Genomic DNA, 27,707 nt, shown 5'->3' on the forward strand with positions numbered 1-27,707 from the left:
GAAGAGGACTCACCAGACCCCAAATCTGCTGGCACCTTGGTCTTGGACTTCTCAGCCTCCAAACTATGAGAAACAAATGTTTGTTGTCTAGGTCCCCCCAGTCTATAGTATTTCTGTTATAGTAGTCAAAACAACAAAGACAGGGCTTCCCTGGTGGCGCAGTGGTTAAGAATCTGCCTGCCAATGCAGGGGACATGGGTTCGAGCCCTGGTCTGGGAAGATCCCACATGCTGCAGAGCAACTAAGTCCGTGTGCCACAACTACTGAAGCCTGCGCGCCTAGAGTCTGTGCACCTAGAGCCCATGCTCCACAACAAGAGAAAAAGCCTGCGCACTGCAACAAAGTGTAGCTGCTGCTCTCTGCAACTGGAGAAAGCCTGCGCGCAGCAATGAAGACCAATGCAGCCAATAAATAAGTTAATTTAAAAATAACAAAAGGGCTTCCTAGGTGGCGCAGTGGTTGAGAATCCGCCTGCCAATGCAGGGGACCCAGGTTCGATCCCTGCTCCAGGAAGATCCAATAAAAATAACAAAAACAACTAAGACAAAATCTGATCATTTAGCAAACTGCAAAAACGTGGATTTACTGAGAAATCTGAATGAGGTGCCAAGGTGTTGTGCCAGGCCTCCAGTGATAGTCGTGACACCATCAACACTGAGCCAGATGCTGCAACACGACAGAATGTGAACTGGGAAACGAAAATCACCTCCCAATACTACAGTCACATTTTCTGGATGTCCAGCGCCCGGTGCCATCAGAAGGTCTGCCTGTTTTCAGTATCACCCAGAATGAGGGAGCCCCACGCAAGCAGTCCAGGCTCATGATGCCTTGATACCAGTCAGTGTATCAGCGCTCGTCATCCTCAGGGGGTGACAGCAGAGGAGCTCCTGGTGACATTTCACTCTTTCTGTGAGAGAGACTGTCAACATGGTTTCCTCTGACATGGAAAAGTGATCTACAGGGATCAGAAATTTGAAAGGAAATAATGCAAAAAGTATTATTTGGCTTTCATTGTTTGCATGTATGGGCTGCAAATAATTAAATCTAGGGATAAAACCATGAAGTCATGAGAACTGGAAGAACTTTGATAGATTCCAAATGTGGTTTTCTATCTTCAAGAAGGACGGTGCTGGGGACTTCCTTGATGGTCCAGTGGTTAAGACGCCACGCTTCCATTTCAGGGGCCGCGGTTTCCATCCCTGGTCGGGGAACTAAGAACCCTCCCACATGCTGCGTGGCCAAAAAAAAGAAGGAGGACTGTCAAACCATGACTGATGAAGGATGGGGGAACACCGATTAATGAGACCTTTTGGCCTAAATGGCCAAATGTGATTGATTAGTGGGTTTGATGTATGTTTTCTAACATCTCCAAGCAATTCTCCAGTCCTCAGTGGACACTGACTGGGTGTCCTGCAAATTGAACTCAACTCTGACACTATGTACCTAGAGAGAATGTCAGATCCCACAGGTTGAGGGCTCAGTCCTACAAGACAGTCCACTCCAGATGGCATTCACAAGTGCAAGTTGTTACCTGTGCTTGCGGCCCACTGGCTATAAACTGGTGGTTCCCGTGATCTCTCCTCAGATTCAAATATTTTGCTAGAGCAGCTTACAGCAATCAGACAAACATTTACTCACTTTCATCAGTTTATTAGAAAGGATATGCTAAAAGACAAGGATGAACAGCTAGATGAAGAGGTCCATAGGGTAAGGTTCAGGAGGACCCTGAGCAGAGGAGTTTCTATCCCCATGAGGTTGGGGTGCACCACCCTACCAGCATGTGGGGACGTTCACTGATGTGGAAGCCCACCAACTATTGTGATTCAAGAGTTCTTAAAGGCTTCATCTGCAGACACCCCCTTCTACTTCCTAGAGGTCGGTGGGTGGGACTAAAAATTCCAGTCCTCTAATCTCCCAGGCTTTCCAGTGCCCAGCCCCATCCTGAGGCTCCCTGTGGGCCTCTAAGTCACCTCATTAGCATAAACTCAGGTAGGCTCAAAAGGGGCTCCTTATGAGTGACAAAAGACCCTCCTATCACTCGGGAAACCCCAAGGGTTTTGGCAGCTTTGTGCCAGGAACTGGGGACAAAGACCAAATATGTTTCTGATTGTACCACAGTGGGGAAAGGATGGCACGTAGTTTATCAGTCAACTGTGTTTTAAGACACAACAAAACAAAACAAAACAAATCTTTTATTCAAATAAGTAAGCAGAGGCATTTGAAGTTTGTGTCATGGGCTGAAAAGAACGTCCAAAATAAACACTTGGTTGGACGGGTGGATGTGAAAGGTACAGAAATGAGGTATGCACAAAAGTTATGATCCGGAAATCTCCATTTTTAAGGAGGGATCCGTATGTGCCTTTCAGCTGAAAAGAAGCAGATTCAGAGTTGGCAAGCTAGAGTCAAAGCCTAAAGTGCCTGTCAAATAGGTGGTAGGTAACAGGCAGACTGGGGGAATGGACCAAAGTTTGAATCCAGGGAGTCTAAACAATTTGTCTTAGGTTAGCTCCTAAGGACCAGGGAACCCAAGGAGATGGCCACAGGGAGCAGAAAGGCCAAGCCTCAGCACAGAAGAGTAAGCTCCATGCTGCCAGTTTAATACTTTTCTGATCAAGGATCAAACTAGCTGCCTTCTCCTTGTGTGTCATATTGTGCCCAGGTATGGACAGACAAGGCATTTGTGAGCCGGTCTGCAGCCACTCATCCAGCCTTATCTGCCAGCCTGCACTCTCTGCTTTAGTAGGATCTAGCTTCTTCTTCCTCAGTGCTTCTCTACTGGTGAAGTGCTGTTTATTCTGACTTAAACGTCCTCACCCTTCTTCTCCACCTGGGACACTCATTCCTCAAGACTTAGCTCAGGAGTTACCTTCTGAGTGAAGCCTTCTCACACACACATGCACACACCCCCCACCAATACACATCACACCTACCACACACATGAATACTTACATATACCACACACTCATGCACCAATCACATACTCAAACACACACCCGTGCACACACACCTCACATAGCCCCGCCACCACCACAAAGTTAGAGACACTTTCCTCAGTGCTGGCAACGCAAGTTGACATAACCCTATTGTTACACATATCATACAATTTTAAACAATAATTTTCTTATAATTATATTTAAAAACTGCACAGAATGAAAACATTTCAAGTGCTGTGAATTCCAAAGTGGCTCGCAACCACGGCTTAATCCAACCCCATCCCCACGCCTACCCTATTACCCTAGAACTATAATAGTTTTAGGACCCCAAGCCAATGTCAGTTCAAAATCTGTTATAGGTGGGCAGAAGGAAGCCACAAAATACTGACAACTCATGATTTAATCAGAAAAATTTGCTTCCAAATTCCTTTGGTTCAAGTAAAAAGAGAAAGATCTCAAGCACATGAAAATCATATCGTTTTCCTCTTAGAGAAGGAAAATGCCATGTTTTCACTTTCCTATTAAAGAAGAGGTGCTTGGCTTCTGATTTACTTCTCTTCACCTTAGTTCTTTACCCCCTGAAGCTTTGTTATTTTCAACATGACACCAAGTATCTCCTTAGCAACTATCTCAAATAGGATAAGATATACTTCTTGTCTGATGAAGATTACTGCTTTCTTTAAAAAAGAAGAAAGCATTCCTTTTATAGTTTAAAATCCAAGCCTAATAGAACATGCTTTTTCAAAAGCAAACAAAAGTAAAATGTAGTTTTATAACAGAAGCCCCTGCAAGCAGAGGTCTAATTATACCATACAAGATATAATTAGCCTATGGATGAAGCCAGCTATGAAATAGCCGTGAAGTGGCCAAAAAGCAGACCATGAGGAGGAGCAGACAACGAAAGAAAAGCAAGCAGCCTTGGTAATTGGCCCTTGAATCATCTAAAAAGCTGAACCTTGTCATTAATGTGGAATTTTAGTGTTTCTGCTGGAAGGAAAATGAAGATATTACATGCTCTTATTCCATTTAGGGTCGCTCTGAATACAAGCTCTTCCTAAGGGCTGATGCTACACACCTTACAGGGCAGAACAAAGTTTTACAGTTGTGGGCTGGAGAAGGGCTGGCTGTTCCATCTGCCAGTTCATTACCACACATTATCTATGGCTTTTGGGTAACTGAGCAAAGAATGCCCTTGACAACCATTCTCCCTCTTTAACTCCAAAGCAAGGTAATTAATTAAGGCCAGAAGGGGATTGTTAAGGGCTGTTAATGGAGCACAGTTGAGGGAATTACTTAGGGGAGCCCTTTCAGAGACTATAAACGTACACGAACAGGTGCAGCCTGGGTGTCTGCTGTTCCCTGTCCTTCCCATCACGGTTCAGTCACGGAAGGACAGTTCAGTCACGGAAGGACACGTTAACTGTGAAACAACTGGGGAATCTCCACAACATAGCCCTGTCTGATGACGTTTGTACAACGCCGAGCGGCTGTTAATTTCCAAGCCCCATGATGACTTCTGAATAAACTCTTCTAGGACAGAGATGTCATGTGTAGAACACACCAAAATACAATGATCCAGACAATTAACTGATGAACCCGTATTGAGTCAATGCTGTGTGATATGATTTGAGCACCACACACACACATATTAAAAAGGATGTGAGGTACCCTCTGCCCTAAAGAAGTCATCTCAATGGGGCCATATGACAGGCACGAGAAACAAGAGAAAACCACTGTGACCTGATGGTATATGATTAAGTGCTACACTGCGTGGTACAGACTATACGTGCTAAAGGAGCTTAGAGAAGTGAGAGACAGCTGTGTGAGTTGGCTGAGCAGAGCAGGTTTAGGAGAGGTGAAACCTAAGCTGGCCTGAGGGAATCAGAACAGCAGAGAGGAGCAGGAACAGCACGGATCAAGGCAGGGAGTCCGGCCTGTAAGAGAACAGTCTTACCTTAAGAAAAGAATTCCATGCCATGGTCTATAGAATTCTCCTTCTTTCTTCTTCTTCTTCCTCTTCTTTTCCTTTCCCCCTTCTCTTTCTGAAGTTTAAAGAGACAATTTGAGGTTACCAAGTCTCCCTACACACCTCCCAACACACACACACACACACACACACACACACAAGCAGGCTCACACAGGTTTTGGTGACAGAACCAGAAACTAGACTCAGACAAGAAATTAGATTGCATCATTTTGAGTCTGCTGTGCAGTTTTCCTCACTAGGGCATGAGGCTAGCTAGCTAGTGTGGGGACAGATTATAAAAGGTCTGAGTATCAGACAGAGGAGTTCAGGCAGATGATGCTGTAGACAAGGAGCCTCTGTAGGAAAGTACATACTGAAGAAGTGCTGGGAATACGTATTTAGTAATGCCTAAGATTTATTAACAGATTACTGTCTGTCAGGTTCTGCTCAGGCTCTCACATGAGTATTCTCATTTAAGGCTCACGACAACTCTCTGGAGTGCTAATAAAGTTTATTCCCAGTTACAGATGAAGAGATGGGTTTAGAGAAATTAGCTATCTTGCCCAAGGCGAGTAACAGTAGAACCAGAAGTTCTAAAACCTGAGTTCCTAAGGATTATGCTTTACTGCTCATCATATAAGTCTAGCTTGTAATCTTTATACTTTGCTGCCTAAATAACCCTAAAACAATGGTTCTCAACTAGGGGTGCTTTTGCCAGTGCTGACCCCGCCTCCCCCGCCAGACATTTGCAAAATCTAGAAACACTTCTGGTTGTCACAATGCGGGGAAAATACTACTGGCATTAGTGGAAAGAGACTGGCACTGCTACTGATAAGCATCCTACCATATAGGGGAGCCCTTCAGGGCAAAGACCTGTATAGCTACAAATGCCACTGGTGCTAAAGCTGAGAAGCCCTGCCCTGAACGAATTTTGAAAAATATGACCCCTTTACACATAGGTTGACATGTAAATATTTCATCATAAGTTTAAACAGTGGCAAAGGATGTAATGGCTGGTATATTATTGTCTGATATTTAAAAATAAATATTTAACAATAAAAGTTGTATCATTTTTTAAAGGTATCCAGTGATATTTAAACACCACATCAAATTGATATCTAACATCCGCTTTTTAAAAAGATACATGAAAAAGGGTATTTCCATTCCACTTCCTCTGTGGACTATTATTCCAATATGATGCAGTTTATGCTCGTAAGACATTAATTACACAACCATTTTCTCTGCAACAAAGGAAATATATAAATTGAAATTTAAAAAATTATTTCCTTTGAACCTAAGACTCTAAGGTTGCTGCTACCAAACTACTTACACAGGTGTGCCAGGGGCTCTTCAGTGAATTCACAGGGGAACTGCAAGGCATTTTAAATTTGCAAGGGAAACACAGTGTCAAATACCAGTTTAGAAGTAGTTCACAACTTCTACATTAGATCAAACTACATTCCTTTGATGAGGTTCTATTTTTGCAAAGCTGGTTTTTCTGCCAGTCGCTGTGATTCGAAAGCACATCAGCACACAAGTCAATGTGGGACAGGAAATGAGGGTATGGTGCCCAATCTGATCCCCAGGTTTGAGAAGCTGTGCAGAGTACAACAGGTACACACATCTCATTAGTAATTGTGACTAAGAATGAAATAAAAATATTTTTTCTTTCCCGTTATGTGTTTTATTTTTGCTACTATGTTGTTAAGATATAAATACTTATTAAGTTGTTGGGATCTAAGCAGTTAAAAAATGGAACTGATAGGTAATTCTTGTAGGTTGGGAACACAGTGGAATTATTGCTGGTTCATGAAGGATGCTGTGAAACAAGAAAGTTTGAGAACCTTTGGTCTAAATGTTAAAAACAGTCTTCTGAGTTGAGATATTATCAAAATGAATATTGGTATGTAACATATCAAAACAATATAATTACATTATAAACATTGATGATTATTAAAGAAAAAAGTAGATTCCACATATAAACAATATCATATGATATTTGTCTTTGTCTGGTTTACTTAAAAAAAAAAAAGATACAATGAACTTATTTCCAAAACAGAAAGAAACTCACAGACATAGAAAACAAACTTACAGTTACCAAAGTGGGGGGGGGGGGGGGATAAATTAGGAGACTGGGATTAACATATACACACTACTATATATAAAATAAACAAGGACCTACTGTACAGCACAGGCAACTATACTCAGTATTTTGCAGTAACCTATAAGGGAAAAGAATCTGGAAAAGAATATGTGTGTGTGTGTGTGTGTGTGTGTGTATAACTGAATCACTGTGCTGTACACTTGAAATTAACATGATATTGTAAACAACTATACCACAATAAAAAAGAAGACAAAAGTACAAAATTTTGGAAATACATCTCTAATAGGTTTTACCCCTGCTCCCCCCAGCCCCAATTAGTCATATATCTGTGGCCAAACAGTATTATATATCCATGGATGAATATTACAAATGAAGGTATTCCTAGTTCCACTTTAACAGATGTAAGCAGTAAATAGTCTTGTTCACATGCATATCTGAAGAGTTTTTTTAATAGCAGTGTCACTCAATTCTCGGACTCCTGAGTTATAGACCAAAAGTCATGTAGTGTTCTAACATCAATAATTATTTTTAATGATCCATCATCTCTATTAGGTAGTGTTTCAGTTTTGTTGAAACACTGATTTCTAAAGAATACGGTATCCAATCATTAGAGTTACTCAGTTTCTCAGCTCCAGAATTTCTAATTGTCCCTTTGAGGCCCTAGAGGTTTACAGTCCAGGACAATGCACCATATCAATATTTGGGAAGGTTGAGAGGTGTGCTCTCCTGTGGTTAATTGGAAGAAGGGTTACTATGGAAGGGAGATGGGAGGGAGGGCCCACCTGTCCATGCTGGTAAGTTCTGAAGCTCCATTTTAGGAAAGAACACTGGAAGGTGAGGACATGGAAATCAGTCCCCTTAAAACTGACTGCACCCACATTACCCTTGGAAATCCTCGCATATGCCTCGGGGCACTCATTCCCAGGTGAGAAGACCACTGCTGACCTTGGGGAAGAGAAGTGTTGCTCCAGGGCATGGACACCATGGTGTACTCAGACACACCCAGGTGGACTGCGGGGCTAAGAGGCAAAGCGTTTTTGGATCACTTCCTTCTTTCCTTTTCCTTTCTTGAGGGGCAGCTGAATATGGCCTCTGAAGTCAGATTCCAGGGTTGAAGTCCTGATTTTCCCACTCGCCAGTTTTCTAAATTTGCACCGGTTACTTAATTTTGTGTTTCAGCTTGCTAATGTGTAAAATGTGGATTACAATAGCATTTAGCCCGTAGAATGGATGAGGGAGTTAAATTAATTCAGGCAATAAAGCTCTCTAGTGCCTGGCATATAAGTACTCAATGTCAACTATTACAGAGGTTCAACGGTATCTTTTGGGGAGAGTCCTGCCCTCCATCCTGGAAGGCCTAGCAGGACCAGGGTGGGGTCTAAGGGAAAGGGAGCCTTTGTGGTCAGTTCTTAACGAGAAGCCTCTAGCTTCTATACTTGAAGCCCATAAAGTACAGAGATTAAGAAAGTAGACTTACTGTAGACTCAGAGGAAAGGAGGCAAGGAACCAACCACTTGAGTTTCCTCTGTTCTACATAAAAGGAGCCTTCATGTGTTTACAGGAACTTGGAGCAAAATTTCTGATTTATAACAAACAGTGGGCATTTGTTTATGTTGAATGTGCTTCAAATAGAACTGGGGAGTCTACGCTGGACTCAAGCTGACAGGACTGGAACTAAAACAGCAGGTTAATGTTCCCTTTTGTTCTCCAGCATTAGGCATATTTATATCCGTACATCATTTTGCATTTTCTTATCTTCTCAACAAAGCAAACTGTCTGGTTTTGTCTCTTTATTCTTAGAATAGTTTGCTTTCGGCTTCTGTCTAGTTAATATTTAGCATTTAGGTAAAGTTTGCATTTCTCTGATCTGCTGGAGCTGGGCATTGGGGAGGACGGAAGAGATAACCTTGGCGCCAGAAGGTGAGTTAGGCTGAAAAATCCATAAAATAATGTCATAAGATGCTGAGGGTTCCTAAAGAGAAGGATTTGTGAAGACAGACATCTCCAAATTGGTGGCCAAGTTTGTATTGCTAGGTTGACTCTTTCATTTTCACTTGCTATTTCCCCTGCTGCTCTGCTTGCTAAATAGGCAGTCAGGATGATGAAAAAGAGTGGAAACTGGGAAGGAAGTAGGAATTTTTGCAATCAGAGAAAGGCTCTGGTGATTTATATAAACCTGAGCCAAAGTACTCACCCTTGAACAAGGAGGGAGACATTCATGCTTTGTTCCCATACCAGCAGGAATCAGTAAGATTAAGATTTGGAAGTTTATCATGTTTTTGTCTTCTTTATGTTACCCTAGAACCCTAAGAAGACATACTGACCAGCTGTGGGAGACTGAAAAAAATCCCCAAATCAGTATTTGCAGTCAATGGCGGTGAAGTGACAAGAGTGGTGGATAATGAGATTATCATCAAGGATATGGAAATATTGGTTCTGGTCGTCTCCATCGTGGTTAAAAGATAACTCTGTGAGAGTGTCATCAACTACTGCAAGTCCTGATGGCAGAGGGACTTTAGGGGGTCTGGTGCATTAAATGTATGTAGGGTAGCTTGGAGACATCATAACTAGAGAAAGTCCAGCTGTGCAAATGGGCACCTGGAGGAGACCTGCAAGTGTGAGTATGATGGTTTTAAGTCCACTGGGTGGTGACACAGTCCTGTGAAGCTACCTCTAAATTGAAAGCAAAATATAATGGTGCCCAGGAAGTTTGGCATTCATTCTCTAGACAAAGGGTAGGTTGTCAATACACTCTAGTCAAAGAGCACCAGGAGCACACTTGCAATTGAACAAGTTGGGCTTATTACTCATTACAGTGAGAGACAATACACACCACAGAACCTCAGGGCATCTCAGTAAGAGGGTATAGAAAGAAGCTGTTATGAGATTTGGGCTTTGGTTGGGTTACTCAGGGGAGAGTCTAAGCCAGCAGAAGATTTGCTCTAGGTTGGATGCTGTCAGTGGGGGCAATTCTATGATTGGGTATCTCAAGGCTTGTCTATAGGGAGGGGAGACTAGAATGAGTATAAAGTTGTAATTGGTAAAGAGGTAACAGTTGCTCATTTTGGCTGAGAAAGCCGTATTTGATATTTTGTAGCTGCCATGGTGACCTTGTGTTTGTCTGTACTTAGGCAGACTGACATGACCTTATTTATCATGATCTCAGAGTGACCTTGTCTGAAGATGGTATTCTGTGAGATTTTTATATCTAAGAGGAGAGCAACGTGGCTTACCTGTGAGTACCAGCCACTTCTGAATGTCAGGGGCTATCCCCCCTCCACCCCCACGCCCCCCAACTCATTTTAGACCAGACCTAGCCACTATTCTGGACTAGACTGGGAGCTCAGGGAACTAGGACAGGGGCTATGTGAAGCGTCAGATTAGACATTGTAGAATGCAGAGTTAGGCAGGCATCAGACAAGTTACAGATGCAGCAGAAATAGGCAGATCACACAGATGACATCCAGAAGGGCTAGTGAGTATGCTTGCGCCAAAGCCGCTGCCCATCAGGGGACATTTCGTATGGGTCTCCAGCAGAGGCTGCGTTTCCTAGGTCCTCAATCCCTGGCTATCCTGGCTTCCTGAAGTGTGCCCTGTTCTCACAGCAGAACACTTTGGACATTAAAAAGCATGAAACATTTATTTGACTTCTGATCCTTTGGTGTGCAGAATCCTTCTTGTCCCTTCAAGACAGCCAAGCCCATATTGACTTAAGATTAGAACTGGAAAGCACCACACAGGTGTTCTTTCTATCACAATACTGCCTGTCAATTGTTTGTGGTAGATTTACAAAGACCTTTATTAGGTTAAGTGAGGAAAGTCCATCCTGTCATTTTAACACATGCTCCTTGTCCTGCCTGTCAGAACCACATAGTCCACTCTGTCTCTCACGTGACAGCCTTCCAAACATTGGAGGGCAGCTATCCCGGCCCAGCCCACCCCACCCTGCCTTGTAGTGTCTGCTCACAGGCCCTAGGGAGGCACCGGGATTGCTTCCTGCGGCTGAGCCAGGCCTTATGCAGAGGCACCAAGCTCCTCCTGGGGGCGTTTGTCTGTCAACAGAGAAACGGACACCCTTTGAGGCAGGGATGGAGGTCCTAGGACCTTCATTCAGGATGCAACAAGACAGTTCAAAATTATTTTTTAAAAACTCCACTTCTGCTCTGGGGTTTCTCTAAACCTGACTGAAAAATCAAATGCTCCCCTGCTGCCTCCATTCACCCCTAGGCTTCTGTCCCTTCCTTTCAGCAGAGGTCAGGACGGAAGTGTAGACTTGGGGTCAGCCTCTGTGCACTCTGAGGCAGCCCGAGTTGCCTGAGCTGCAGAGCTGCTGCACCCTTGGTCTCCGTGCTCAAGTCTGGCACTGGGCTGCCTCTGGAAGTGCCCAACATGCTGTGCGCCAAGGAAAGGAGGTGAGGCTGGGGTATGCATGTGAACTCAGCCCCCCCAGAGAGCAGCACTTAAATGGGGACTGTTCACTGCAGATCTAGCTGGTACTGACTCCTCGAAGCCTACACACAACAGGCTCTGCACTGGGCCAGATAATTCCTCAAAGCCAGCTGTCCCATGTCTCAGGGAATATTTTTTTTTTAAGTTTTCTTATGATAAGAATCATTTAATGAATGTTTTCTAGTGGTTGGCAATGTGCTAAATATTTCTTTAACTCACACAACAGACCTATGATGTAGGTTCTATCACGATACCCATTTGGAAGTTCATTGAGATAAAGCAATTTGTTCACTAAGTAGCAGAACCAGAGAGCACCATACTGTGGCAGGAAGGCTTATATGGTCAGTTCTACAGGCTAGTTATGCTTTTGTGTCAGAGACAACAGAGTAAAGGATGTGGGCACTGTAAGGGCGCTCACTCAAAGGACAGGATATAATGGGGATGGACCATGATCCTTGAAATGGAGATTCCGGAGGGGTGTAATTATTGCAACAAGATCTATAGCATGAGAAAAGACTCCAAGCTTATGAAGACCTTTATATACTTTTAGTATGGTCTCCTGAAACATGAACCTTGGCAGGTATGCATGACCAAAGAAGTCACCTATGACATTTCTATTTCCTTTCTTAATTTAGAGGACAGAATCATTGCCAGTGAGCATTTTTGCGTTAGCTTGGGAAAGGAAGTAGAAAGAGAAGGAAAGAGCAAAAGAAAGAAAACAATGGGGAGCATCCTCGACTAATCTGTAGCCTTCAACAGTGAAAGAGGAAAATTAAAATTATTCTCCCCATCACAAAAAAATCCCCCAATATCACGAGCACTTTGGTTATAGAATACACTAAGCACAGCCTCCAGAATCCAGCTCCATTTGACAATGTAACACGATGTAATGCAGACTATTTTAAAAAACCATCTCTTAGCTACTAAAATAATGGAAAACTATGAGCTTGGAAACTGGAATGGCTTAGTTCAAATCCCAGCTCTGTCTCTTTTTAGCTTCATGACATTGTATGTGTGATTGAATTCCTATGAGCCTTGTTTTCCTCATCTATAAAATGGGTATAATAGTATCTACCTCATAGGGTTGTTGTAAAGATTAAATGGAGTGATGTATCTAAAACAACTAGCACAGTGCTACTAGCCCATCATCAAACCTTTGCAGGGCTGGTGGGAGAATGAAATGAGGTGGTGTATATAAAGGGCTTAGCATTGCAGCCAGTCCATATTAGACCCTCAGTAATGCTATGTCATGATATGGTTAGTATCACCATGCCATATGAGGAAAGCAACCTGGGTTAATGGTAAAAACACAACAATAGAAATCAATAGACCAGTGCTTTTAAGCTATGTGATTTTGGACCAGTCACTTTGCTTTTCTGTACCTCCGTTCCAACAGTGGTTCCTGTCCTGTTTATTTTACAGAGTTATTATAAACTCACAGGGAATAAGATGCGGGAATCTTTTTAAAAAAAAATATAAAGTGGGTCACAAATGCAAGAGATTAACATGAAACGAGGGGCTAATATACAGGTCGAAGCATGTAGTCGAAATGTTTTAGGGTTTCATCTTGGAATGTGAGCTTGAAAATGTTGTATTATTCTTTTCTCCATAAACTCCCTGTCTCCGCAGTTAGAACAGAACCTTCCAGTCTCTGGAGGTGATATGAGCAGGTCAGACAGGAGAGGTATTTACTATCTCCATGGAGGACATTGCAGAATCTGACCTGCCCATCTTCCCTCCCTGCTCAGACCGGTGTTTGTTTTTCTCTGTTATTGTCAGAGATCCTATCATTCTCCAAGGCTCCTGGAGGCCTTGGGATTTTTTTGATTCTATCTCCAAATCCTGATCCTATCAGGAATATTCACGCTTCCTTCAATGTGTTTTGCAGATTTGACTTTTTTCTTTTCATTCTATACCCAATACTCTTTTTTTCTAGGCCCTTGGTTACCCACTCAAATTGGTACACTCTTCCCCAAGGGGTTAGATCTTGAATTCTTCTTGTCCTGGGCCATGATGCAAACCAATTCCATGATTAACCCCCTTTGAATATCATTTGACATGTGATTCACCCACACAGGAACTCTCATTGGAGTTGCATCAGAAATCTCCTAGCCAGATATTCAAAGTTCTTCACGGCTGAGTCCACTTTACTCTCTATCCTCACCTCTCTCTACTGTAGAGCCACCTGGTTAGAGTGAAGCCAGCCTCTGAACTGTCCCTTGTCCACTGCCTGTTCACTTCTCCTCAGTGCCTTTGCTCCGGAGGGTCCCCACCTTGGAATACGCCTCCTTTTTTATCTACTGAAGAACCTATATCCTGTATTTCTTTTGAGGCCCAGAGTGAGAATCAGTTTCTCCAAGGAGTCTTCTCCAATTTGTCTTGCCCAATATTTTGTGCATCTTTAGCATTTAGTCATGCACTGCTAGCATGCATGACATACGGAGGCTGGTGATTATTCTCTAGTGTGCCACGAACACAACACACAGTTAACAGACACTTGTCGACCTGACTTCTTGCCTTGTCTCCTCCATTCAAATGTAATTTCCTTTAGAGAGATGCTTGTGTCTTATACTGCTTCTGATATCCCCATAGAATCTAGTGCAGGGCTCTACTAGTAGTGGAAACTTAACATTTCAAATGAATGAATGAATGATAAGGGGAACAGCTGGACCCTGAGGTCCTAGAGCCTCCTTCACCCCCTGACTCCTGGGGGCTTATGAGACCCATTAGCCTCATGTTTTTAGCTTCTGCCCTGGTGGGAAGCTAGAGGACCGATGGAGACTGGTGAGAACCAAAGGTTCACTCATCAAAAATGAGCCGGCTGTGGAGCAGGTATGTAGTTCTCAGCAGGGTACCAGGGCAGCAGCACCACACCCTCAGTTCTTCCCAGCAGCTGAGAGTGTTTAAAGAACCTCAGAATAGAGGGAAACACAGAGGACCTCATTCCTGGGATAGGAGTAGACAAGTGGGGAAGATAAGGCTTCTTTATCTTCAGCTGCTTCCTGGCCCTGCACTACTCTCTACACCGAAGTCACTGAGCAGGGAAGTGAAGCTGATAAAATCTGTGCTACCTCAAGTTGATCAAATCCCATTGATTGTAATTCAATTCCAGCCCCACCACTGCCATAGCCCAAGCTCTCCAAGTCTCTCATTCATAATATAGCAACCCCTGGCTGACTCTCCAGATACCCAGATACCCATCTCTCTCCACTCCTGTTCCCTGTCCACATTGCCACCAATGGTATCTTTCCGGAAAAAGAAGAACCCACACACAGTCATTTGGCTGTTACTACCTCTGCTGACTCTCACTGCCTACAGGAGACAGTTCAAATCAATGAGGTGGTCATGTTAACGCAAGTTTGTGTGCCCAACACACAGTGAGGCCAAACAAACTTTGGAGTTTGGAGCAGAGAAAGGTTTACTGCAAGGCCATACAAGGAGAAGAGGTGGTTCTGATGCTGTAATAACAGCTACTCTGTGCACCGAAGCCAAATAGAAATATGGAGACAGAGATTTTGGAGGAAGAGAGAGGTGGCTTTATTTTTCTGCAAGGCAGAAGGGAAGACACAGCAGGCTAGCGCCTCAAGAACTGTGCCCCCTGCTCCTCCAGAGTCGGGGAAGATTTTACATGTGGGGCTTGCGGTCCAGGAAAATGGTAAGAGTCCATGTGGTGAGGATCTTGCATTTTTTTCTTCTGCAAATTCATGGCCAAAGCTGGCATCAGGCAGCACAGCAACCGGGTCTGTTGTCCCTGACGTTATCGGGCCCATGACCTTCTTTCTGAAATGAAGAGTGCTACAAAGGAGGGGGGAGTGGGGGTGAGGAAGAAATGCCAGGAGCAAGGTGTAATTCTTGCGGAGTCAGAGAGCAATCAGCTTTGTGCAGGACAAGTCTAGCTACAAGTGTTTGTTAGTAGTAACAGCTAGAGAATAACCAAGATTGTTTAACTCTTTCAGGCCAGGTTATCTTTCTCCTCTGCCTTGTTTGAAGTTCTCTTTGTTCTCCTTGCTCTCAAGAGGAAAAAGAACAATCACTTCTATTTGCATTGCAGCAATTTCCCCCACTGCTAGTTTATTCCCTCCGTATCAATGGAGAAACTCGCTTCTATTTGTATTGCAACAGTTCATGCCCTCGTGAACTGTTTCAGGAAAGCATTTTTAAAAGGCCAGATTGGAGGTGGGGGCTGTGGCTGTCTACAGGCTACGTGATCAGCTCATGCACAATTCTTTGATTGGCTGGTGGTGAGGGAACAGGGCTGTGTCGCAGGAGTTAACTTTCTCAGTCCTTAGGCTCCAGGAGGCCTGGGGCTATGTGCTCATTGGTCATCAAGTAGTTAACATCTTCCACTTGGTGGCGGTGGAGGGGAGGTTCACATCTGCAAAACAACTCAGGAAATTTGCATCAAATACTGTCATCTAGGTACTTCAGAGCAGAGCTAAAGCAGAGGATGTGGGGGAAGGCCTGTGCCGGGAAGGCCCCCATGGGGTCCTGCTTGGTTATAATCGGGCAAGTCTTGAAAACTTTGGTTTCTTCTCTCTCCAACCTCCTCTAGCATCACTTTGCTCCACACACCCTAGGATCTAATAAGCAGAATTTCTGAATATTCTCAGATTAGGCCACACCCTTTGCTGAGAACATCTGTCAGGTTTATTTATTTTTTGACTGCTCAGTTTATGAACCCCTTTCCTATTTGGGGAGAATCCCAAGGGGTGAGTTTGGGTAGGAGTCCAAGGGTATTCACCCTGGGGAGAACTGCGAATACGGGTGTACCCTCTGGTTTGGTCACTTGAGTGTTCTGGCCCAGGACTTTGAAAAATGCTGAGGTGGCTGATAATTCATTCTGTTGGTGGCAGTGGCAGCAGCGTGCTGTGTGCGAGGACGGGGGGGGGAGGGTCCTCGTCCAGTGATACTGAGGTCCTCACAAGCCCCTCCTCGGGTACGATCCAGCCCTTTAGCTCCAATCCCTTGATTCCTGCCAGTTTTCCAGCCCTAGTTCCCAGCCTTTCTGTTGACTCTGAGCTATCAGCCATGCGTCTTGAATTTCTTTTGGAATGAAGTTGGCCAGAGTCAGTGCAAGCTGATTATAACAAAGAATTCTCAGCTGTTCACTTTTCATAATCACATACCTTTGCACAAGCTTTCCTCCCACACACAAGAAAGGTGGTTACCTCCCTCCCTTCTCCAGGAGGCAAATCCCACTGATCCTTCAAGACTCATTTCAAATGGTATTTCCTCACTGTGGCCTTTTCCTATTTCCTGGGGTTTAGTCGCTCGCTGCAGTGGGATCCAATAGCACATTTTTCACAATATTAAATGCTGTTCCAATGCGCACGGCAGTGTAGCTGTCCCCTGACATGTCTGTCTCTCCCATTTCAGTATAAGTTACTTGAGGACAGTAACTATGTCTTATCCCTGGAATCAGAAACAGTGCTTGACACATAACAGCTGAGTAAAGGGCATCTGACATTTGGGGAACTGTCTACCATTTCACTCCCTTTCTATATTTGAGGGAATTATTCACTTTATGAGTCTTGATGATATTAAAGTAACTAGACTGGGTCCAAGATGGAGTCACTCACGCTAAGCCTCACATCAGCAAGCCCAAACTTAACCAAGATTCTATGCTCAACTCTCTCAGAAAAGACAGGCTTAGGTAAGCAAATCAGCTCTTGCCTATTCAGCATGTTACTTGACCTGGCCCTAAGACTTCCCTTTGTTCCATATCAGGAAACGAACCCTGCTTTAACCAATCAGCAAATGCCCAGGACAAGTTCTTTGTTCAGGCTTGCTTTGGCCTATAAAAATCTCTTGCCTTGTTCAGCTCTTCAGAGTTCCTTTCTCTCTGCCAGATTGGATGCTGCCTGATTCAGGAATTGCTGAATAGAGCCAGAACGATCTTTAAAATTTACTCAGTGGGATTTTGTTTTTTAACAGTTTAAGACACAGTACACCTCCCACTCAAGGAGTGAAAACCTTGGCAGTTTTTTATGCCCGGCTCTGCAGACAGGGCATGGGCACGAGGCCTGGGGTTGACCGATCAAATGAATACTCCCCAGGGCTCATTTGACATAAAGCTGAAGAGATACCAAAGAATCCACTGGAAAATTCTGCAGAACAGCAAATAGAATGGAATGGAAATTTTCCTTTCTTTGATATGTCCTTCCTCCATTTCTGTGCCCCCACTTCCCCTCCCCATTCTTCTAGACCAAAGGAAGCCCCTGGCCATGTAGAGAAGATATAATACAGAAATTTATATAAATTTGTTACTATCTGGTGGAAGCAAAATATTACCTTTCTAAGAAATATTTGCTTTTGAAAAGGGGCAATTCTATAGTTTAAGGGAACAGCTCCTTTTTTTTTTTTCTTTTTTTTTGGAGGAAGAGAGAGATGGCTTTATTTTTCTGCTGGCCAGACAGGAAGACACAGCAGGCTAGTGCCTCAAGAACTATGCCTCGTGTCCTTGGGAGTCGGGGAAGATTTCATACGGTGGGGGGGGCTCACAGTCTGGGGTATGTGATAAGGATCAAGGTGGTAGAGGTCTTGTATTCTTTTTCCTTCACATTATTTCAAAGCAGTCACAGCTGGCGTCAGGCCACCCGGTAATTGGGGTCCGGCAAGTCTGTTAATTGTCCGTTTCCCTCTGATTTATCAGCTGGAGACCTTTCTGGTTTCAGGACTCAGTGAAGCTCAGGTTCTTGATGTCTCATCACAGAAAGAATTCAGTGAGAGACACAGTGAAAGGTAAGTTTATTTAGAGATTTATTTAGAGAGAAGCAAACTCCAAAGACAGAGTGTGGGCCATCTCAGAAGGTGAGAAGGGCCGGAACAACTTCTTAATGGTGGCATTTTGCATATATACCCCGAGTTAGTAGAAAGGTATTTTAAAGGAGAGAAACCTCAGTGGCATTCCAATGCTACAGAATATGGGTGACAACCTAGCTGTCGATTTGTAAGACTGAGTCTGCATGTATGTAGTGCTTATTTGTATGGTATGTGTTGGGGATTTCCTATGTTTGTTTAAAGGACAGATCTGTGCAGAACTGGCTTGGCAGGGATGAGCAGGTAAAAATTAGGGGCTGTCAACAAACTGAATTGCATTTGAAAAAAATAGTTTCAGTCCCGACCCTTCAAAAAATCCATGCTTCTGTAAATCTAATGTCCCCTGCTCTAATGCATACATCCTTTTGATAAGTGCTGACTGATGGAAGCCAAAGGCAAGAAGACCACGAGAGAGCAATTCGTTGGGTCGCTGACTCAGCTGTCCATTCCCCAGTTTCCAGGCAGCTGAACAGAACACATTCTGTTTGGGGTCTAGGCAAGGAGAGAGAGTAAAACAGAAGCCAATATTTGCAGAGTTTATAAGCCATCCTCACGTGTGTCATCACATGTAATCCTTACAGCAATCCTGAGATGCGGATGCTAAGCCCCATTTTGCAGATGAGGAAGCTGAGGCTCCCAGAGTTAGATGACTTCTCAGCGAAGGGGAGGGTCCCCTAGAGGGAGTCATGCTCAGTGCATATGCACATATGTGCTCTGATTGAGCTGAGAGAATTCACCAAACGGGTAAGGAGACACGGGAAAGACTTCAAATCAGACCTGACGTGAAACCAAGAGAGCCGCCCAGCATCGTGCATGACCAGACACAGTGGCACATTTTCACCTTGTCAAGAACGTCTTTTACTGCTTTGAATCTTTGAATCTTTGACACTCGCTGGCTAAAGGAGAGCCATTTGAAAGTTCAGCCAATATTCATTAGCCCACCTCACACAATTCAGTTTCAATTTTTGCAGCAGGAGGAGGATCCATGTTGTGCATTTCATTTCTCCGTGCCTACAGTTCTGACATGAAAGTTAGCCTTAATCTGCCAACGCATTCTGATGAGATTGCTTTGGAAGTCACCCCAAAGTCACTATGGCTAAATGGGATGCAGCCGTTAAGATAGAAATGCATTTCAGTTAATACCTCAGCTGCACTGAAGCTAAGCCCGTGCCAGCCCTAATTCCTAAAGGAAAACAAATCCACAATAATCCATCTTCTAATTCTGCACAGACTGGCACAGCACCAGGTCACATCAGCTGCGGGTCCTCCTTCCTTCACACTGAGGCCCAGACCAACCCCTCACAGGCAGTCACTGAATTTGAGGTCAGCTCGTCAATGGTTTCCTTGGTTTATCTGAAATGAGAGCATTTCCTCTAATGAGAGAAATAAGCTCATTCTTTTTCAATGAAAAATCAACCTGACTTGAGCTGCAACCCAACGGAGCTGTTTTGCAGGTGGCAAGCAAGGCTTGGTTGGGTTAAACCTGGCTTTTTCTTATTTCCTTTAGAGTATCCTTAATCTTCATTTTCTTCCAGTCTTTGAGGAAAGACCTTATATTTACTCATTCCCAGTGAGCTGGAAATGACTGAGGAGAGGGTCCATTCGTTTCTAGAAATATTCACAGGTGCATATTTGCATGTCCCACACAGCCCAAAGTATTTGCTCTCTGGCCCTTTACAGAAAAAGTGTGCTGCCCCCTCTAGGTAAACTCTTCGGCAGCCAGCAGGAAGAGGAAAGCGGTTCAGAAGGGGAGTGATATACCCTTTCAACAACAAATGTATCTGAGTGAGCAAAGCTTTTACTTCAGTTAGCTTCTCCCTTGCGAGCATTAAACACAGCTTCCTCCCAGGGATGGGAGACCATGGAAGAGTTCCCAGGGCAGTGCACCTTGGGGCGCCTTCCCTCCAAAACACTTGCTAAGGCAGAGTGCAGACGATCTCACCCACGGCTGGGCAAATGTGCAGTGGCTTTTGGATGGCTTCCAAAAAGTGGCGCGGCTCTGGTGCCCAGCTGCCATCACAACTTTGATGACTTAAGGGCTGCATAAATAATTTTTGCTGGTTATATCTAAATCTCCCAGAAAGAAAACTCCTTCAAGTTACCTTTTGGATAAAGATGGCTTTTTTTTTTCTATTAATGTATTCATTTATTAAATCATTTGTTCTATAAACATTTGTTGAGCACCCACTATCTACCAGGTACCAGACATACAAAGAAGACCGAAATACAGCCACAGTCCCTGTTTTTCAGGGACTCACGGTCTTGGGGAGAAACAGATAATGGTTGAAACAGATAGTTTAAACATAGGACATGGTTTTATATTAAAGGTACAAGTAAGATGCCTGTGGGAGCTCAGAGAATATTAGAATTTGGGATGGAAATGGTGGAAACTAATGTTTCACTATGTACTAAGTAAATCTATTGACAAGCCACTCGATTACACAGAGAATTTTGAAGAAAAGTAAGATTGACACCACATAATTGGCCCCTCCATAATACTTGTGGATTTCTGAAAGTTCCAAGCTCTTTCTCCCTGTACTAGTTTGCTAGGGCTGCCACAGCGAAGTACCACAGACAGGGTAGCTTAAACAGAAATCTATTTCTCACAATTCTGGAGGCTAGTAATCCAAGATCAAACTGTCAGCAGAGTTAACATTTTTGAGGACTCTCCCCCTGCCTTGTAGATGACTGTCTTCTCCCTTCTACCTCTGCGCCAGTAATTCTACTTCTTGATCCTAGGGAAAGAGAGTTGAAGGTAAAAGCTGTTCTTTTTTCTTTTCCTTTAAATAGAAAACCTATAATACACTAAAGCCCAAGGTCTTTGGTATCCTGCTAACAAAATGTTACATAAAAAAGAGGAGGGGGCCATCCCCAATGCTTTGAACTCAAGAGCACAGGGCATCAGGGGCAGTGTCCAGCAAAGTAGGAACTGTGGCAGGAGGACAGGTTGCTATAGAGCTACCAGGAGGGGCAGGGGAAGAAATGATGAACAGCGTGGTATCTGACCAGATGCCTTCACGAGCATCTGTGAGACTGAGAGCATGCTGAAATATTTAGTTAGGAGGCCTTTGCAGGGGGCTGAGATCATGCAGTGAAATAGGTTACAGAAGATTTTAAATAAAAGGATTATAGATATTAGTTTTGAAATTATACCAACAGGAAGTGAAGTTTACAATCTGCATTTTTCCTGTTTGTTATTTTCAGATTTATTTGTCTAGTTTTAAATGTCTTTCTTCCTTCTCTTTATCATTGAACAAGTATTCAGCAAGTCTATCTAGGAAGGAAGAAAATATGTCTATTCGTCTTCTGGTGAAAGCAGGGGAAATTGGGTAAAACCTGCCTTAACATCCTCTCAACGGAGTGGAGAATGTACACCTAAGTTCGCTTAGCCAGGCTCCAAGCTCAGACCTAGTCTAAATCTGAGGTTTCAACCAGGCTTGCTTTCAAAAGAAATCTTTGAGTCCTGCATTTCTCAAAATTGATCAACGTGTGAATCTCTCTTAAAGGAAAAAACAAGTGCTCCCAGAATTCCAGCATGAACTAACATTTTTAATGTTACCTAAAGTATAAACATGTATATGCTTATAGCTCTTATGTAAATACAAAACCCAAATAAATTTGTACACTAAGAACAAACAAAATACAAGACTAATGAAAATTAAATTTAAAACACCAATTAAATATGGTAAATAATGATTTGCAGAAGCAAAACAGATGATCTGGGGTTTAACGCTAGAAAAGTACCCTCTGGTACAATTCTAAATTTAGCAATTTTTATATTTCAAAATAAAAGCATTAAAGCAGTGAATGCTGGTTTTCATATGTAAGCATTATAAAATGCTATTAATAGTAATAATCAAAATAGTTTTATTGAATTGAATAAAAGAATGCGTCATGACCTGTCACTCTGCTCACTGTCAATCGCCTGTTGTTTCAAGGTGGTATGTTCACAACAGGTACCCGTGCAGGGTGTCCATTCACAAAGCAAACATTGTAGGATTGCTGTGCTATGAGAATGTGATGCCTCCATTCTCCCATCTTTCTATCATCAAACTACTACCAAAGCTTTAGGGCAGCTCTCAGCAACATCACTGACCCTTTGCAGGGTTTGAACATAAACACAAACACAATTTCAGGTACCTATAGAGAGTGTCATCATAACTTTAAGGTAGTGATTTGGATGATCATAATTGTGCTAACATGCTGTTTAGAACATGACAGCATCATATTAAAAATATTCATTAAAATAAAATTCTTGGACTCGAGGATACACCTATGGGCCTGTGACTCATTTTGAGAAAACACTTTTAGTTTATCACAGTCCATCAAGAGAAAGACGACTATTTCCCTAAACATCTGGTGTCCTCCAAGGAGGGCACTGGGCAGGCCAGAAGGTGGCAATTCTTGGGAAATGAGCAGTAGGTTGTCTGCTAAAAAATGTTCATTTCTTGTGATGCTGATATCAGTTGTCTCTACTTGACTTCTACTTCTCCCCTTGTTCCGAAAAGTCTTTGACCCTGGCTTGGATTTTTAAAGTCAGCCATCTGAAGCACCATTTGTCTGTTGAGGGGAAGACCATGAGTTTTGTTTGAATGTGGCAATGGAAAAGTTCTGTCCTCTTGCTATTCCATCAGAATTCACATCTGTTAACCTCTGGGGCATCACACCAAAACCATCTGCTCAAGCAGTATTTGCTAGGGGGATTGGGCGTAAGGGTGAAAGGGACAGAGAACGGATAAATTGGAAAACCTTCCTTTGGCCTTTAAGGATGCTAAGAGGCATCTGGGTTCCACTGGTGCATGAGATCCAAAGAAGAAATATTCCTGTCTTCTTTAGACTCAAGTAAAGGTGAAAGTCAAGCTTTGGAGCACCGGAGGAGGGCTATATAATTCTCTTCTACTTGTAATTTTTTGAAAAAGTTTAAGAAAACCCTTGAGAACTTACAGGTACATACAATTCTGGTCATGCATAGATCAGCCACGAAAAGTGAAATATTGCAGGTGATCAAGTTACATGAGTGAAACTCTCAAACAGCCCTTGATTCAAATAGTCAACCTGACCCCAAGGGGGGTGGGGGAGCAAGCATTTCTACACTGATAGAAAGATCACTATCCCCACTCCTGCAAATGAGTTCTCTCTCTGTGGGTGCATGATTAGTACAGTAAATAACCTTTCTATTTTTTAGATTCATGGTGCTCAACCCTAGCTGCCCCTTAGGGTCACTGGGGAAACTTTTGAAACATACTGCAATTAGGTCTTAATCCTGGAGATATGGATTTAATTGGTCAAGGATGGAGTCCAGATAGTGACATAGTATGAAAGTTCCCTCAGGTGATACTAATGTGCAGAAATGTTGAGGACCACTGATTTGGAGAAAAACTTGATATTCTTCTGCAGCTACTGTAACCTAATTTTAGAAGCCAGTTATTCAAAGGAATCCACAAGGTCTGGAGAAGAGATATCAGAAGGAAGAATCAAAACATGTGATTCAATGAAGAAAAGGAATAATATCTAGACCAGCTTGGGTTTCTCAACCTCAGTGATCTTAACGTTTGGGGTCAGATAATCCTTTGTCGTGGGGGCTGCCCTGGGTGCACTGTAAGACATGTAGCAGCATCCCTGGCTTCTATGCCAGTGGCCGTGCCACCTCCCTGCACACCATCCCCCTCAAGTTGTGACAACCAAAAATGTGCCCAGACGTTGCCCAACGTCTGCTACTGTGTAAACATCCTCCCCCTGCCCCAACCCCATTTGAGAACCATTGATTTAGACAATGAGTGTGGGTTTTCTCTTTCCTTTTATCTAATCTGATCATCTTTCCTAAAGTTAACATGTCTAATAAGTTCTTAAAGCCCATGTGGAGCTAGCAGGAAAGTTACCAGCTTTGCTGAAAGGCCCGGAAGGCTCTGTTTAATGACAGAAATAGCCATCTTCATGTATGTTCTGGAATTAGGGTAGCCTTCAAAATGGAAGGATTTGTTTCTTTTTTAAAATGAGGAGTCACGGATCTTACTATACATTTGTCTTTGGGAGGGAAATAAGATCTTAGATACAAAATTAGTTTAAAAATATAAACCACAATAAAACCATACCACAGTCAAGCCAACTGAGCTTTCTGAAACAGAAATATTTTGGAGACAACAGAGAATAACTTCGATGCAATTTGTCTTAAATTTGTTTCTTAAAGGATCCTTAGATTTATCAAATAGAACAAGCAATCTGTGAACAAATATAAGGAGGAAAGCCCTAATGGAAGACTGACAGTGAAATTATTCACATAGTACCATGACACATCTCAGGAGGGCTGTTAATTTCCTAATTTCAGAATGAGTTGGTTGACACCAGATATTACAGACATTACATCAGTTACCATGGCAACAGCACTTGATTTGATAAACAGAAGGCTTAAAAATGAATTTGAAGCTGACGTAGTTAGGGCTAAACTCTATTTCTCTTATGGTATCCAAGGTTCTGTGGATTTATACTTGCCAGTGTTTGTTGATCATTTACTATGTGCCGCGCCCTGTGCTAAATTCTTTGCATTATCTCATGTAGCTTTTACAATAGCCCCCAAAAGTATTTAGTCTTATTATCCCTATTTTATAGTTGAGGGACTGGTAACTAAGTTTGGAGTGTTAACCTTCTCAAGACCACAATACGGGAAGTAGTGTTACTGTCCATCTCAGAATTCCCAACCCTTTTCAGTTCTTAGTGCCCTGGTGTTTCATTAATTTTTTTCCCGTGCACAAAGGCCGAAAGAAATAACTAACAGTTCCATTTTTTTTTTTAATAAATATTTCTGTCCTTACAACTGTCATCATTTAAAAAACAATACATATAAATTGGTAGAAAAAAATACCATGTTTTATTTCATTCTTAACCACATTCACTTACTAGTGGGATGTGTGTACCCGTTTGGCATGCATAGCTTCTCAAACTTGCAGTCAAACTGGATACCACCACCTTCATTTTCTCTTCCATGTTGAGTTTTGTGTGTTACTTGCTTTTTAGCACAATAACTTCCAAAAACCTAGCTTTGCAAAGATATGGCATTATAAAAGGGAGTGTTTCAACCTAATGTTGAAGCTGTGAACTACTCTGAGTTAGCTGTTTATGCCATGTCTGACAGATGTCAAGCACTGATGTGTTTTTCTTGAAATTTAAAAGGTGCACAGTTTGGGGACTGCAGGTCTTTCTGTTTTCCTCCACTAGGCTGTGTGCCCTTTGACAGTCAGCCAGACTTTCTTCTTTATCCCCATACACTCACCCTCAGCATATGGCCTGGCACGCAGCAGGGCACTCATGGGTGAAAGTAGAGGCCTGAATTGCTCCCCGTTCTCGGATGCACCTCTTATTCTCTATAGAGAAGATCTGAACTCTTCTGAGCCTCCTGGGGTGATTTTCTGCCCAGAGCTTGTTGATTCCAGATCCCCCTTTCTAAGGACCAGCTCAAATTGGCCTCCCAGGGTCAGGGAACCCAGAGCCCCACCACCAAGGCCTGTTCAGTCTAGCAAAAGCAAAGTCATGCAAACCTGTCCACACAAAGTCAAACTCCCTGACCTCAGTGATCTACACAACTGTCCTTAAAAACAGCAGCTCTGACAGGCAAATGTGTTTGCCTCCAAGGCTCTGACACAGCTCTTTCTGCGGAATGAGAGCAGGGAGGGGGGGAGGAGAGGAGTTCGCAATGAGGACAAAGACTGAATGCTCTTTGTCCTAATGCTTAACAGGAGTGAATGCTCTTGCATTGGTTTCCACCGTCCTGATACATCAGTAGATTTGTTTGAATGGAGATATATCCTTTCCACCCATCAGATTCCCACAGTCCCATTCCAGGGATATGGCTGAAAGCAACCGCCATTTACTCTCCTTTGAGATAGTGTTCTTCAGTTCATCTCCTAGCAGCACAGAGTTCTCAATTCATTCTTGCTACTGGTCTAGCTTCTGGCCTTAGCCTTCCTTTACATCATTAATGCATATATTCATGAAAAATCTATGATATTTTTTGCCCAGGAATCCCACTCCTGGGTACTTGTGCAGATATACTCACATATATGAGAATAACACAAATATTAATGTTAATTACAGCTGTATTTATAACAAAAGATTGGAAATAACTGAAGTATCCTTTAATAGGGGACTATTAAAATAAATTATAACAGTTCATACATAGAACATTTTGTAGTCCTTTAAAACGGGGATCAGCAATCTTATTTTGTAAAGGGCATGTAGCAAATATTCTAGGTTTTGCAGATCATACGTTCTCTGTCGCAATGACTCAGCTCTGTCGCTGTAGTGCAAAAGCAGCCACCCACAATGTGTGAATGAATGGAGGTGATTTTGTTCCAATAAAACTATATTTATGAAAAACAGATAGAGACTAGATTTGACCTGTGGACTGTAGTTTAAAGAAAATGTAAAGAAACGAGGGAAGTCTATATATATACTACTCTGGAAAGAATTCTAAGATATGTTGTTAAGTAAAGTAAACCAAAGAGGAAAAAAATAACAGACGTATGTAAATGCACAGAGTACTCTGGAAGGCTGTATAAGAAACTCTAAACATGGTTGCATCTGGGGACAGAAACTAGAAGACTAGGAGGAAGGGGAGATAGGCTTTTCAATGAACGTCGTTTTGTCCCTATTGAAGTTTGTATTGTGTGCATGCTTTACTTATTCAAAAGACATGAACTATTAAAAAGTGTGTTCATAGGAGCAGAATCCCATTTTGTGATATCAAGGCTGACGCTTGGTACACCCCTTCCACACCCCTTCCACAGTCAGCATTCCTTTGCCTGACTTTCCCGTATTATTGAGACACATTTGATTCCCCATATAAATTGCAAACTTTTTTGAAGCACAGTTTTTATATTTGCAAACTTTCCTGCTTCCTGCCACAACATTTGATCACAAGGTTTTACACAAAGCACGCCTTCTTCACATGCTTATGACATGAAAACTGTAAAACAAATATTCACTTACAAAAGCAGGAGTGGGAGAGGACCCTTCTTGCCACGCCCCCTCCCCCCATTTAGTTACTTTTATATAGGTAGACTCAAATTAAAGCAAACTTCAAGGACAATATGTGCAAATACTTCATACCATGGGAGGCGCTCATTACACGTTGAATGTTCACCAAAATTAAAGGACCACTGTGGCAGAGTTGCTGCTCCACGTTCACCACACCACTTCTTCCTGGGCGCAGGTGAAGACATCCCCCAGCCTCCAGTGTTGGACATTCCTCCAGTGTTGAGTCGTCCTGAGGACCACGGTGTGTCTACAGACTCAGGGGCCTCCCAGCCTTCTGGACACCTACACACGAGGCATGAGTCAGGGCGAGCACGGGGAACACCGCCTCCTTCCTCAAAGGAGGGTTGTGTTCAGTCACGCGGGGCCCAGCTGTGAGATATTTTTGACGGATGGGGAGGTAGTGTGG

This window comes from Hippopotamus amphibius, chromosome 2 (assembly GCF_030028045.1).
Source record: "Hippopotamus amphibius kiboko isolate mHipAmp2 chromosome 2, mHipAmp2.hap2, whole genome shotgun sequence".
Classification (NCBI taxonomy): Eukaryota; Metazoa; Chordata; class Mammalia; order Artiodactyla; family Hippopotamidae; genus Hippopotamus; species Hippopotamus amphibius.